The 11,752-nt window shown below is 35.5% G+C and overlaps 1 long non-coding RNA gene across 1 annotated transcript; it reads right to left on the bottom strand.

Annotated features, from left to right (window-relative positions):
• Nucleotides 1-31: 31 nt before the first annotated feature.
• Nucleotides 32-318, bottom strand: LOC131737171 (uncharacterized). Its single transcript, XR_009328739.1, has 2 exons — nt 195-318; nt 32-100 (listed from the first exon to the last, which is right to left on the bottom strand). It is a non-coding gene; the product is annotated as an uncharacterized LOC131737171 (long non-coding RNA).
• Nucleotides 319-11,752: the final 11,434 nt, after the last annotated feature.

The raw sequence follows: 11,752 nt of genomic DNA, 5'->3' as shown, positions 1-11,752 counted from the left end.
TTTGTTGTAGATAGCCATTATGCGTTCTGTCTTATGCCTATCAGTTAGGCATTGCTTGGTGCATGCAAATACTGTTAAATTGTTTTTTTTTTTTTGCTACCTACATTCAGAACTCTGTAATTTGGAGGGCAGGGAGTGTACAGTGTAGCTCATGAGTTTTGTTGGGGGGGTGCTTTGATTAAAATATTTGTTACCCAATTCAGTGAAGTCAACACTTATGAGCCCCTAACCCTTGTGGTCTTCTGTATAATACATTCTCAAAACAACTGGTAAATTAGAATGTGTACATTTTATTGTCGTTGACGGAAAAGCTGTGTAATAAACTTTTATCATTTTATTTCAGTAGATTTTTATTAGTACTTCTGTCATGAAAACCAAGGACTTATTAAATTGAAATGGCTTGGCCTGTTAGTGTGTTTTCAGAATAAGGTTATGTACTATAACATATATATATATATATAGTGAACCAGCTGCACTCTCCACGGTTCGTTGACCCTTTAAAAGCAGACCCAACACACAGAAATTGAGGTTTTAAAGCGCTTTCGCGCTGTTTTTAATAAACAATAACAAAAATAAAACAAACACTTGGCTCTTTTCGAGCACGAACTAAACTTATGCAGGTCCCTGACTAGCTCGCAGGATGGCTATGCCCTTTACCTGCCATAACACAAAAATACATAGAAAAAGAAAACACAGTACCTTTTTTCTGTGCAACGACTGAATACACACACAGCTCCTCACAAGGCAGCCTCAATCAAACTGGCTGCTTTCTTTAAATACCCCGCACCTGGCTCTAATTTACAATGATCGCCAGGTGCAGGGGATAATTAATAATAAAACAATTAACAAATATAAATCAATACAATAACTAAACAAATACACTTTATTTTAATTTCTTTGGCAGGGAGGATTAACCCCCTCCCTGCTGTGTTACTATATATATATATATATATATATATATATATATATATATATATATATATATAAATAAATAATACAATTAGGGTTTTATTAATTGTATTGTATGAAATTAGTGTTGTCGGTTACTTTCCAAAATGCTTGAGCGGTTTGTCAAAATGTGTATAGTAACTCGACAGTACTTGCACACTTAAGATGTACCTTCTTTCCTTTGCTGTCTTCCACAACAAAATCCCTATGGTCACAGGATACATTCTTCTGGGGTTTTTGTGTGTAGCCATTTTTGTACATTTCGCCACAATTCTGTTTTAAATCCTCTGTATCTTAACTGTAATACAGCTTTAAATCCTGCTAACAAGCCTCCATACTGATTGTAATCTCGTTACAAGTCTCGCAAGCGGTGTCTCCAATAGAGATGTAGGAATGTGCTGTCACTCAGTAGTTGGGGCTGATTTAAAGTATTCAGAACGAATCAGTGATAGATACAAGTCAGGAAGGCGGGACATTGACCAGCAGCACTAGGAAATGTATTTATTATTATTTTTGTAGTAGGTTTTATTTTTTTGAATGGGAAAAGGGTAAAGTCAATGTGAATAGATTAACCATTTCCACAGTTTTTTCCACGTGTTTTCCAGTGTTTATTGGCTATCCACTGATTTAATTTTTTTTGTATGGGGGGTGTTTATCAGTTAAAACCGAAAATCAGAAGCCCTATATATATATATATAAAGTCCCACCACATTTAATTGTTTTGAAAGCCGCTTTTGGTCAACTCTAGACAAGAGTAAACCAAATCTGACATTTTCACAGGAAAAGAGACTGCTGCCAATTTATATTGGTGAGCACAAAGATATGGAGGGCTGATTCCTACTGAAGTCCAGACCAAAGGCTAGAACAAGGCAGAGATGTAAATATAATACAATACTTGTGGACACCCCATGGAGTTCACTGTTATAATCTGGAGGGAAGGCAGTTTCAATAAGTGTCTTTCAATGTCATAGTGTATCCTCAGAATGTATAAGGGTCATATTTCTCAAATTATTTTTATTTTTAGATTTTCTGAAAAAAATATAATTTAAACAAATCATCCTAATTTTATTTTTATAGGACTGTTGCAGGATTAAACCTTAAATAATGTATATAACAGAAAACAAAATGTAAAATCAAACATATTACCAATCTGAACAGTGTTTAGCTAACAATAGTACTGTAAAGCTAACATTTACTTGAAAGAGTATCAGTATTTACTAATAACTAGTACATGTAGTAATTGTGGAAAAATTCAGATCATTTTATGGAGTAGGAACTAACATTTTCATTAAAAAGTTACAGTTTGTGTGCATGCATGCATAGGTTCCCGGTTTGGCCAAAAATGTTTTTAAAATAGCAAGCTGTTGGTTTGGATATTTTCTAATAGTAATAGTTTTACTAATAATAAAACATCTTGTTTGCTAAAACCTTCCAACACTAATTAAAATATGCAGTATTTTTTATTGATTGTTAACAAATTATTGTACTACTGTTATCTTCTGTGTTTTTTTTTTGTCTTCTGCACATAACCAGTCAAGAACAGAGGTCAAGCATGATCTGGACAGCCACAATACTGAGCATTCCCAAATTACACAGCGTTTTTTGTGTGTTCTTTCCTGTGCCTGTTTTAGCTAGCATTGGTAAATTGTATTTTTAAGAAATATTTCATAGACGTGGCTGAACCCACCTTCACTCGTGAACCACTAAAAATGTTCAGCTCTGAATCTAAAATGTTCATGACAGTACTTTAGGACTGTTCTTGGTGATTTTGACACTAGTGGCAAGGCTAGGAAAGCAGCTGAAGTTTCAGTATTGTGGAGTCCTAAACATTTATGCTACCCAAAAAGTTTATGCTGAATAGGTTGTCTTTGTTTAATTCATATTCTCTGTATTTGTCTGTCATATTTTATTAAAGTGAAATACATTTTATTTAGTTAAAAACATGCTTGTGAAGAGCATTTAAAGACCTGTCGTATACGTTATTGTGCGTTGCATGCTGCACTGGGTAGAACATGTTTAGATTTGTTTTATTTATTTGTGTTATTTTTCATTAAGCAGCTACTGCTGTGTGGGTCAAATTGCTTTTATATAGAGATATAAAATTGTTGTTTGACTGTTTCTGTGATAGTCTGAGACTCAACTTGTGAACAGCTAGTAGGATTTCTTGTGTATACTCCTTTTATAAAGGCGAGGGAACCAAACATGCACCATTGTAGATTGTTATAGCAAAGTGTTCTGTCAAGATATTGCAAACCTATCTGTGGGCTTTTAATAGATCTATGAGCATAGTCATTTGCAAGAACATATTGGTGTGATTTTCTTTCTTAGGCAACCACCCTTCTAGTTAGATTCCTGGTTTTATTTCAAAGAAACGCCACCATTTTGGGCACTTCTGTAACCGGCTATTGAACCCAAAGGAAATCATTATTCAATGATCTGCACATGTCAACATAAATATAATAAATATGTCTATAAAGAGGTATGTCTTTGCATGTGTGGCCTAAAACGTTCCAACAACACAGTCCCAAGACAAGTGCTTTTAAAATATTATATGCCTAAATAAATGGTCGGGGTTGAGTCTTTGCAGAAGAATGACCTTTTTTTTTTCTTTTTTTTTTTTTTAGTGCCTTTTGTCACTTCAGGGAGTGAACAGTCTGGTCCTTCAAAGCCTCTCTTTCCTTGTGCCCTTTCAAGTTTGTTAGCCACATAGATTTTTTTCACGGCAAGCTTAACTACATTTTCTTTTTATTATGATGTATTTGTATTTAAAATGTGTGTTCAGTGCCCTGAATAAAACTTTAAAGTTCACATCAGGGCACATGCTGGCATATCTTTCTGCCCATCATGATTATAAAGCTGTGGGGGGCAAAGTAATCCGAGATATCTACCATGACATTGAAATGCATTACTGAATTTCTCATAATGGGATGTGCCAAATTAGGTTAATACAGGCCTTCGCTCCAAATTGGAACTTGGACGGGAAGGTTGGCAAACAATGAAGGTTTTGTTTTATTTTTTGCCAGAACCAAAATGGGGTTCCCATTCTTCTCCAGCAAAGCTTGTAGAACTGTTGGTTGTACTCATTTGTGAGCACCTTATCGCATGATCTGCATCAGTGTATGATGTCTACATTGGGAGTTGTAAGGAAACATGCCACCATGTATATTTCAAATTAACTGAAGAACTTGATTTGCAGACATGTATTAAAGGACTGACATTTCTAAGTTTCAAAGGCTGTCTAACATGGCATGATGACGACAACATGGCTACCAATCCTGTGTGATTCATAAAGTGCTGTATGTTTAATATCTTTATAAACTCATGTCTGTAAGCTCCAGGATTGGTTATAAGTAGTGTTCTGCTGTTTCCGGCTTATTTTTTATTATTATTTTTTTAACTGGATGTCTTTTTTCTGTTATACCTGATTTTTGTCTGTTCAATATTTTCCTGGTACTATTTTCTAGGAAATACACTATTTTGATTAAAATGCGGTTTTATTTTGACTCTGACATTATAAGGAGCCCTACATTGTATCCTAGGATACAGCAGATGTTTAACAATAACAATAAAAATAATGGTTCTCTGTCACTTCACTAGCACATTATCATCTGATTATGTTGGCCAATGATTATTGTTGCAATTGCCAGGCGTAGTAACTACTAGGTTGATCAAAAACGAAATTGAAATACTTAGACGAATATAATTTTAGTGGATGAAGAATGGGGAGAAAACGTAAATCAGTTTATGAATATTCAAAAGAAAATGAATGTTTCGAAGTATACAAAAAGCAAAAATAGCATAAGTGGGTTAGATGAGGCAGAGGATGCATCGCGTTGCAAATACTGCTGCACTGAGGTACATGTTTACGCTGACAATAAAAGAATATACTGAAAAATAAGTGACACATTAAACTAAAACAAAAAAGTGAACTGAGAAACAAGCAAGCCATTTATGCAGCTTTTACATACGCTTTAATAAAAAGAGAGCGCAGAATCACTTTGTTATTGAGTTTGTCAGTGCGCTGTGGACAGCCACTGTTTATTGCAATTTAATGGTGACTTTGTGAGACAGTACTGTCCATCAGCTAAAACGCTGCCTAACGCCGACAATCTTAATCGTAAATATTTGACAGAGAATAGTGATGCTTTAGTTGGTAAGCTTATGGAAAGCATTGATGGAAATGACCGGTGTGATTTTTGACGCATCTCCCGATGAATTGCACCGCCCAGTTTTGTCAATTTTTTTTTATGATTTCAAGGAGAATAAACCTGGCTTGTTTTGTGCTGATGTCATACTATTTCCGTCAGCACAGCAATTGCCCAACAGTTCGCAAAGTACCAGCTAGTTTGGGAAAACATGGCTTCGACACATACAGATTCTGCTCATCATACATGCCAGGGATTTTATCCCTATTTTAATATGTAAAATAAACTGAAAAATTAACGGAAAACTTTTTTAAAGATTAAAAACCAAAAATGCGGAACACGAGTTATAAGGCAGGATTATAGCGGGTTATAAATTGATGAATGCTACAATATATTGTATTGAGAATTTGTTGGAAATTAACCTGAGCAGAAAGCAGAGAGAATGCATCACATGAAATGCATACCATGAAGGGACCATTTGCCTTTTTTGTCATGGAACTATCCTTTGTGAAATATTAAGGCTGTTTTTGTTTGAGCCATATGGAGTATGTTTATTCTGGAACGTTAGCATAGCATAAGTGTTCGCAAACATCTGTGACACCATTCCAAGAACAGATGACATCGCCCAAAAGACACACTGTTTTCTTCGGGATCATTATCTTCTGTTCCTCCTGGGAAATTAACACCACAATGTTATACCGTTACCATGTTTTCTTCCGCCCAGAAAATGTTCCTTTGCATTTTCTTCAACGTAGAACCCTTGACATAAGTTGGAACACATACAGAGCATCGCCCCCACTACAAAATAACTTCATGATTTTAAAAATCAACTAAATACAAGGTTGAAACACTGATTTACCAGCCATTGCGTCTGTTTGATCAAGGAGCGTCATTTGTTGTCACATCCCATTTTCAGGTTCTCAAATGCAGCGATTTACTAAGCCAGGATTCAGTACAGCTACAGCTGAGCATCATAGTGCTAAGACTGTGACACATAATAAAAGAACAGAAAGTCCAAAGCACACTGTTTTGGCCGTGTGCTACGGAGTGCGTTCTCCGGTTTCTTTCTTAGTTCTCTTTAGTCCCGCTTCTCTCTGGCTCTCCATTGGCTATTTCTGTCCAATCTTTCTTTCTGTTCTTCAGCCACTTGCCACTGCCCTCACTCCTAATTATCCCCCTGTTCAAGCCACGCCCCAGCCACCACTCCCAAGCATGCATGGCTTCCCGCTCTCGAGCCCTTCATTGCTGCAACATCTTATTCCCTGACTTGTGACAACAATGTTGCAACGGGTCCCGCTCGCACGGCAAGTCGAGCTTCTGATTGGTGGCGATTCTGACATCCCTGAACATCTGCTGCTGTTGAACCTTGACTCTGGGTCACAGAACACGGTTACAGTAGACCCAGGATCGTTACAATTTTTTTTGTACTTTTCCTTATAATTTGTTGGAAAATCAATACAAAATGTTAATAACAAGAAACTGTGAATTTATGAAATATCCTTATTCAGCACAGTTACAATGTACTGTGGTAGTTGACTGAATTGTACCATAGTACAATAAGTTTCCTAAATATTATTGTAATTTAATTCCCGGCATCAAGGAAAAGAGAGCAAGTCTGTTGTCATTTCAAACCTGCTCTAAGCTTTCCTGTGGCACTTTGGACCTAATGTTCTGACTTCTCTGTTATTTCCTTGTTCTCAGTGGTCACTGTATCATCCCTGGGATAGGTAGGCTCCTAGTTATCACACAAGGCTAAATGCCCTGCTGCCAAAAAAAAAAAAAACATGACTGTCAAGCCATCAAGAAGAGGCTGGAGAAGTGTTGCAGTGCTGTTGGTTTGAGCTTAGACAGTGGCTTTGTTGGTATTGCAGGAATCTTCTCAATGACCACCAGATGGCATTCTTTTCACCAACACATTGAATTGAGAAAAAAATGGATCCTATTTTCAGCTCCGTTGGCATTTAATTTTTGGATTTAAATACATAGTTAAAATGATGATTTATTTTTAAACTTTACACAATATTTCAACCCAAGTTAACTTTTAAATCAATCCCTATATTTTATAAAATAGCATGCTGGCCCTAACAGAGATAAGAGCAGTTCATATCATGATGTAATGGCAGTGAAAACTAAATCACTGGCTAATTGCTCTGCATATTATAATCAAAAATCGCATTAACCTTGCCGTTAAACTAATATAAAATCTACTGTATTATTGATGTTTTATATGATCAGAATGCAGGTATACAAGCATGATCACATTAAGAGGTTTTCACTGCACAATTTAGCCTTTTATCGATTGCCTAATGTTTAAACTCATATCAGCCACTAAATTAATTATGTTAATTTGCATTGGTGTTTATTTCAGTATATTCTGTATTGCTACTAAATGAGAAGTACTGTTTTAGCTTTTTAATTATGCAATTTATGGATGTTAGGGTTACAATTTCATTGCATGATTTGGTAGTAGATTTGATATCTTTGTGGGTTTTGCACAGACAGTTCAGCCTACTACAGTTCCTGTACAAATACAAATAGTTGAAAACATTAGGTTATTATCATAACCCTGGTTCCCTGAAATAGTAACCATTTGGTAACCATTACCTAATGGGTATTTTCCTCCTAAAGACCCGAAAGCTGAAAATTTCTCAGACTCCTGATACTGCAAGGCAGAATTTCAAAAAGAAAGTCCAAGATCAAGGAAATAAGAGAGTTGAATCCTATTTCAATAACTTGGGCTTCCAAATTGATTGATGTTGTTTCAAACTGGAAAAAGAAACGCCAGTTCAAGCTCTCTGATTGGAGTGCGATAGACACACTCTTTGCACAGATGGAAAATTGTATATCGATATCGTGCACTTATTTAGATATTACTAGATAATACTGAAGTCTTCCAAAACACAGAAAAACATAATAACACAATTGCAATATCAAACATATATAATAGGAACAGATATTTGCATGTGAAAAGTAATAAACTTACTTTGAATTATTGATGCTTTGCTTCACAATATCCAAGGAGAAAAACAAATCACACGGACAAAATGTAATTAACGCTTATCTCAAAATAATGCAAAAACAGATGGCCAATAATGCTTAGGGCCAGATCAAGTCAAACCCTGATTGCTCTTGCAAAAGAGTGTTTATGCGATAATACCGCTAGTTTCTGTAACGCATTTCCTTTATCCGAAACCAAAACTAGCCATTTCCAATCCGCGAAAGGGACGGAGAGAAATTTCGCAGGAGTAGGAGGGACCGCCGAATGCAACAAGAAAACAGCTTTGACCAATCCCCAGCCAGTATTTGTGATATTTTGAAGGGGCAGAAACAAGGCGATAACATGCGAAAAGGCAGGCGAAGACAGCAATATTGAAAAATACAGTTTGAAAGAAAACACACACACACACACTTGGCCATGACCTCGTTTCCACGACGTCTGCATTTACTTGCTGTTGTCTTTTATGAGAATACACCAGTGTGGTGTTTGCCTGCGAGACTGACAATGATTGGTATGTATAGGGTTTGTTGTATCTTGATATAAAATAAACTTGATTATACTGCATTTGTGTTTTTTTAGCAGTATTAGCAATAAAAATTATGTCTCTGCGAATGTATGTGGAATATTATTTTTTAATCCCATGATATCACAATATGGAAATTATCAATATCGTTTGATAACATCAAAATATCGATATTGGTGCCCATCACTAGCAAAAATTATTACAGCGATTTGTTTAAAAACACAATGCGAAAAAATACAGATAAAAGCAACAATCTGAACAAGGCTCTCTGAACAGGTCCGTCTTGAAAGGTGGGAAAATGGAGCAGAGATCTGTGAACGCAGTCCTTTTCAGCCCATGGGAGCAGGGCAACAGCTGCGTCACAGGCTTGCTGAGCAGCTTTGGTATACAATTTTCAGTTTCGGGTCTTTAGGAGATAAACAGCCATTCGGTCATGAGTATTTACCCAGTCTGTAATAGTTATATTTCGTACTTGAAAGAGAACATGGAAGACTGACAGTAGTCAGTAATTCTCATCCTCCAACTGTATTTGTATTGAGCCTTGCCTGTCGGTCCCAGTACACAGGCAGCAGTTTACAAGGTCAGTGTGGTGGTCGAGATGCCCTTATATCATCTGTGCAAAGAGCGTGTGTCTATCTCACTCCAATGACAACAGCTGTCGTGTTTAATTAGTCTCTTTTTCCAGTTTGAAACCACATCAATCAATTTGGAAGCCCAAGTTGTAATAGGAATCAAATCTCTTTTTCCTTGATCTTGGACTTTCATCTTGAAATTCTGCCTTGCAGTATCAGGAGTCTGAGAAAATGTGAACTTATGAATATTACATGATCTGGAATAAATTACTTCGCATAGGTATGACATATGGGCTTTATATTATTGCACTGTAAATCAAGCAAATAACATACCAAGGCCTGCAAATATCAGGTGCATAGAAAAGAAAGCCTTTCGGTTCTGCCCTTTGCACAGAGTATATCGGTCAAATTCCACACAGGTCACAATTCTGGCTAAACTTTCTCTAAATCAGGTTAATAATGCTTACAATTCCCCTCCCTTTTTAAAACAGGAAAATAATAATTGATATGAACATATAAGACAATGAAAATACACCCCCAAAACAATATACCCTACTTGCTGATACAAGGATTTGCAGTTTAATCATTATAGTGATTAAACAAATTAGTCTGGAAACAGCTTCCCTGATTCCTCTCCCCCCCCTCCCCGGAAACTTTATTGGAAAAATAAATGAGCCCTGCCTGCATATAAAGCTCTCAAAAACATGTTTTTAAATGGAGGCTTCTGGGAATTGCATAACCCTTTTCTTAAAAGGGAGAAAACAAAGGTCCCAACTGGAAACTTTTTATTAATATTCAATCCCTCAAACTTCCAAGACAATTATTGCCCAAGTACATACATGACGTATACTGGTATCTGTTAGTTCATCTGCGGTCTCTATAGCACTGCTGACTGCTTTATGTTTAAATATTTTTTACTTTGCAAGTTTGTGTTCATGAAGTCCTTGAAATTGTTCAAGAACCTGCTGGATTCATCTCAATGAGATTTTTCCAGGTTACTTTATTATTATTATTATTATAATACAAATAATAATTTAAAAAAAAAAAACATATAAAATCATCACTGAAACCTCTTTTCCCTGCATACGTCATTCAATACATATTCACTTAAAAATAAAAATATTTGATTATACTAATTAACTTGAAAGTACATGTTGTGGTACATTCAGTAAAACACACAGCACATTTTAAATGTAATTTATTTGGCACCTAAATGTTTTTTTTAAGAGTTTATTTAAACTGCCATTTTTTCTCCCAGCAGTTCACATTATTTTAGAAAGCATATTGATACATTTCCTTACTACAATGTTTACTAAAAAACAAAGCAAAACAAAAAAAAACCTCTAAAACAAAGAGTGTTTCAGAAACATATCATGAAACCCAATCAATCAGTCAACAAACTTAAGGGCTGCTTCCTGTCTTGGTCTCCACCTAGAAATGTCAGAACAGCAAAAATGCTCTACATTTGCCATTTTATATGTTAAACCAAAATATTAAAAAAAATAAATTGGAATTGCCTTATGTCTATTTCCAAAACACAACTAAATACTAGTAAGACAACTAATTTAAAATATGAATTGGAATTTGTAAACATTTTGCATTAGAACTACATTTTCTATGATTTTGTAAACAATGATAGATATTAGTTTCTATTTTATACATATTAGATTACATTTCATCTACTTTCTTGGATTACATCGACTATTAAAAGATATAGAATATTAGTAACAATGTTCAGAATACTTTTTTTTAAATGCATGTACATATATAAAAAAAAAAAGTGACTATGATGATCATTAATGCTCCTTTTGTGCAAAATGCTTGAGTAAACTATACATTTGGCATTTGAGAGAGGTTTCTTTTGGAAAAATTATAAAATGTAAATTCATGACCATCGGAAACCCACTTCCAGCTTCCATGCAAAACATTTCTGGAGCCTCCTTGAAGGTTCTTGAAGACAGCTGCCCCATTCCAGTCCTTCAAAATTCTGTGCAAAATGATTGGTTCAACAAGTGCAAGCTGTTCTACAGAACTGGCCAACAGAACTCTACCAAACACTGCAAGATTCGTCCTGAGGGAACATAGGATGGCTACAAATTGATATCGCTTGATACAGTGGACATTCACTGTACCTTTTTCAAATATAAGCAGTGTACTGACAAAAGGGGTTTAGGGAGAATAAGGCTTCAATTATGCCTCAAGGCAGTAAGGGGGATAGTTCGACCACATTCACACACAACTCACTAAATAAGTTTACAAAGGTGGACTTCATAAACATCATTTACTTTATTAGCATATGAGCTAATGCAAAAAAATAAAATGAAACCAATTATTTTCTTACTAACCAACACAAGATTGAGTAATTTATCTGAAGTTGTACTGTTTTTTCTGTTCATATTATATACATACAGTACAGAAACTATCAATGTCAAATTATAAAGCAGAGCGCCCCACTAACCCAACAACGGTCCCAATGAACTGCAAAATCACCTTTTAAGGGCCTTATAAAAATCAGAGGTTCCCCCAAAATACACAAGCGATTTACAAACCTACAGTACTACTTACT

This window comes from Acipenser ruthenus, chromosome 5 (assembly GCF_902713425.1).
Source record: "Acipenser ruthenus chromosome 5, fAciRut3.2 maternal haplotype, whole genome shotgun sequence".
In the NCBI taxonomy this organism is placed as follows: Eukaryota; Metazoa; Chordata; class Actinopteri; order Acipenseriformes; family Acipenseridae; genus Acipenser; species Acipenser ruthenus.
Note: the sequence above shows the minus strand (reverse complement) of the source record. Positions and strands in the feature narration are given on the sequence as shown.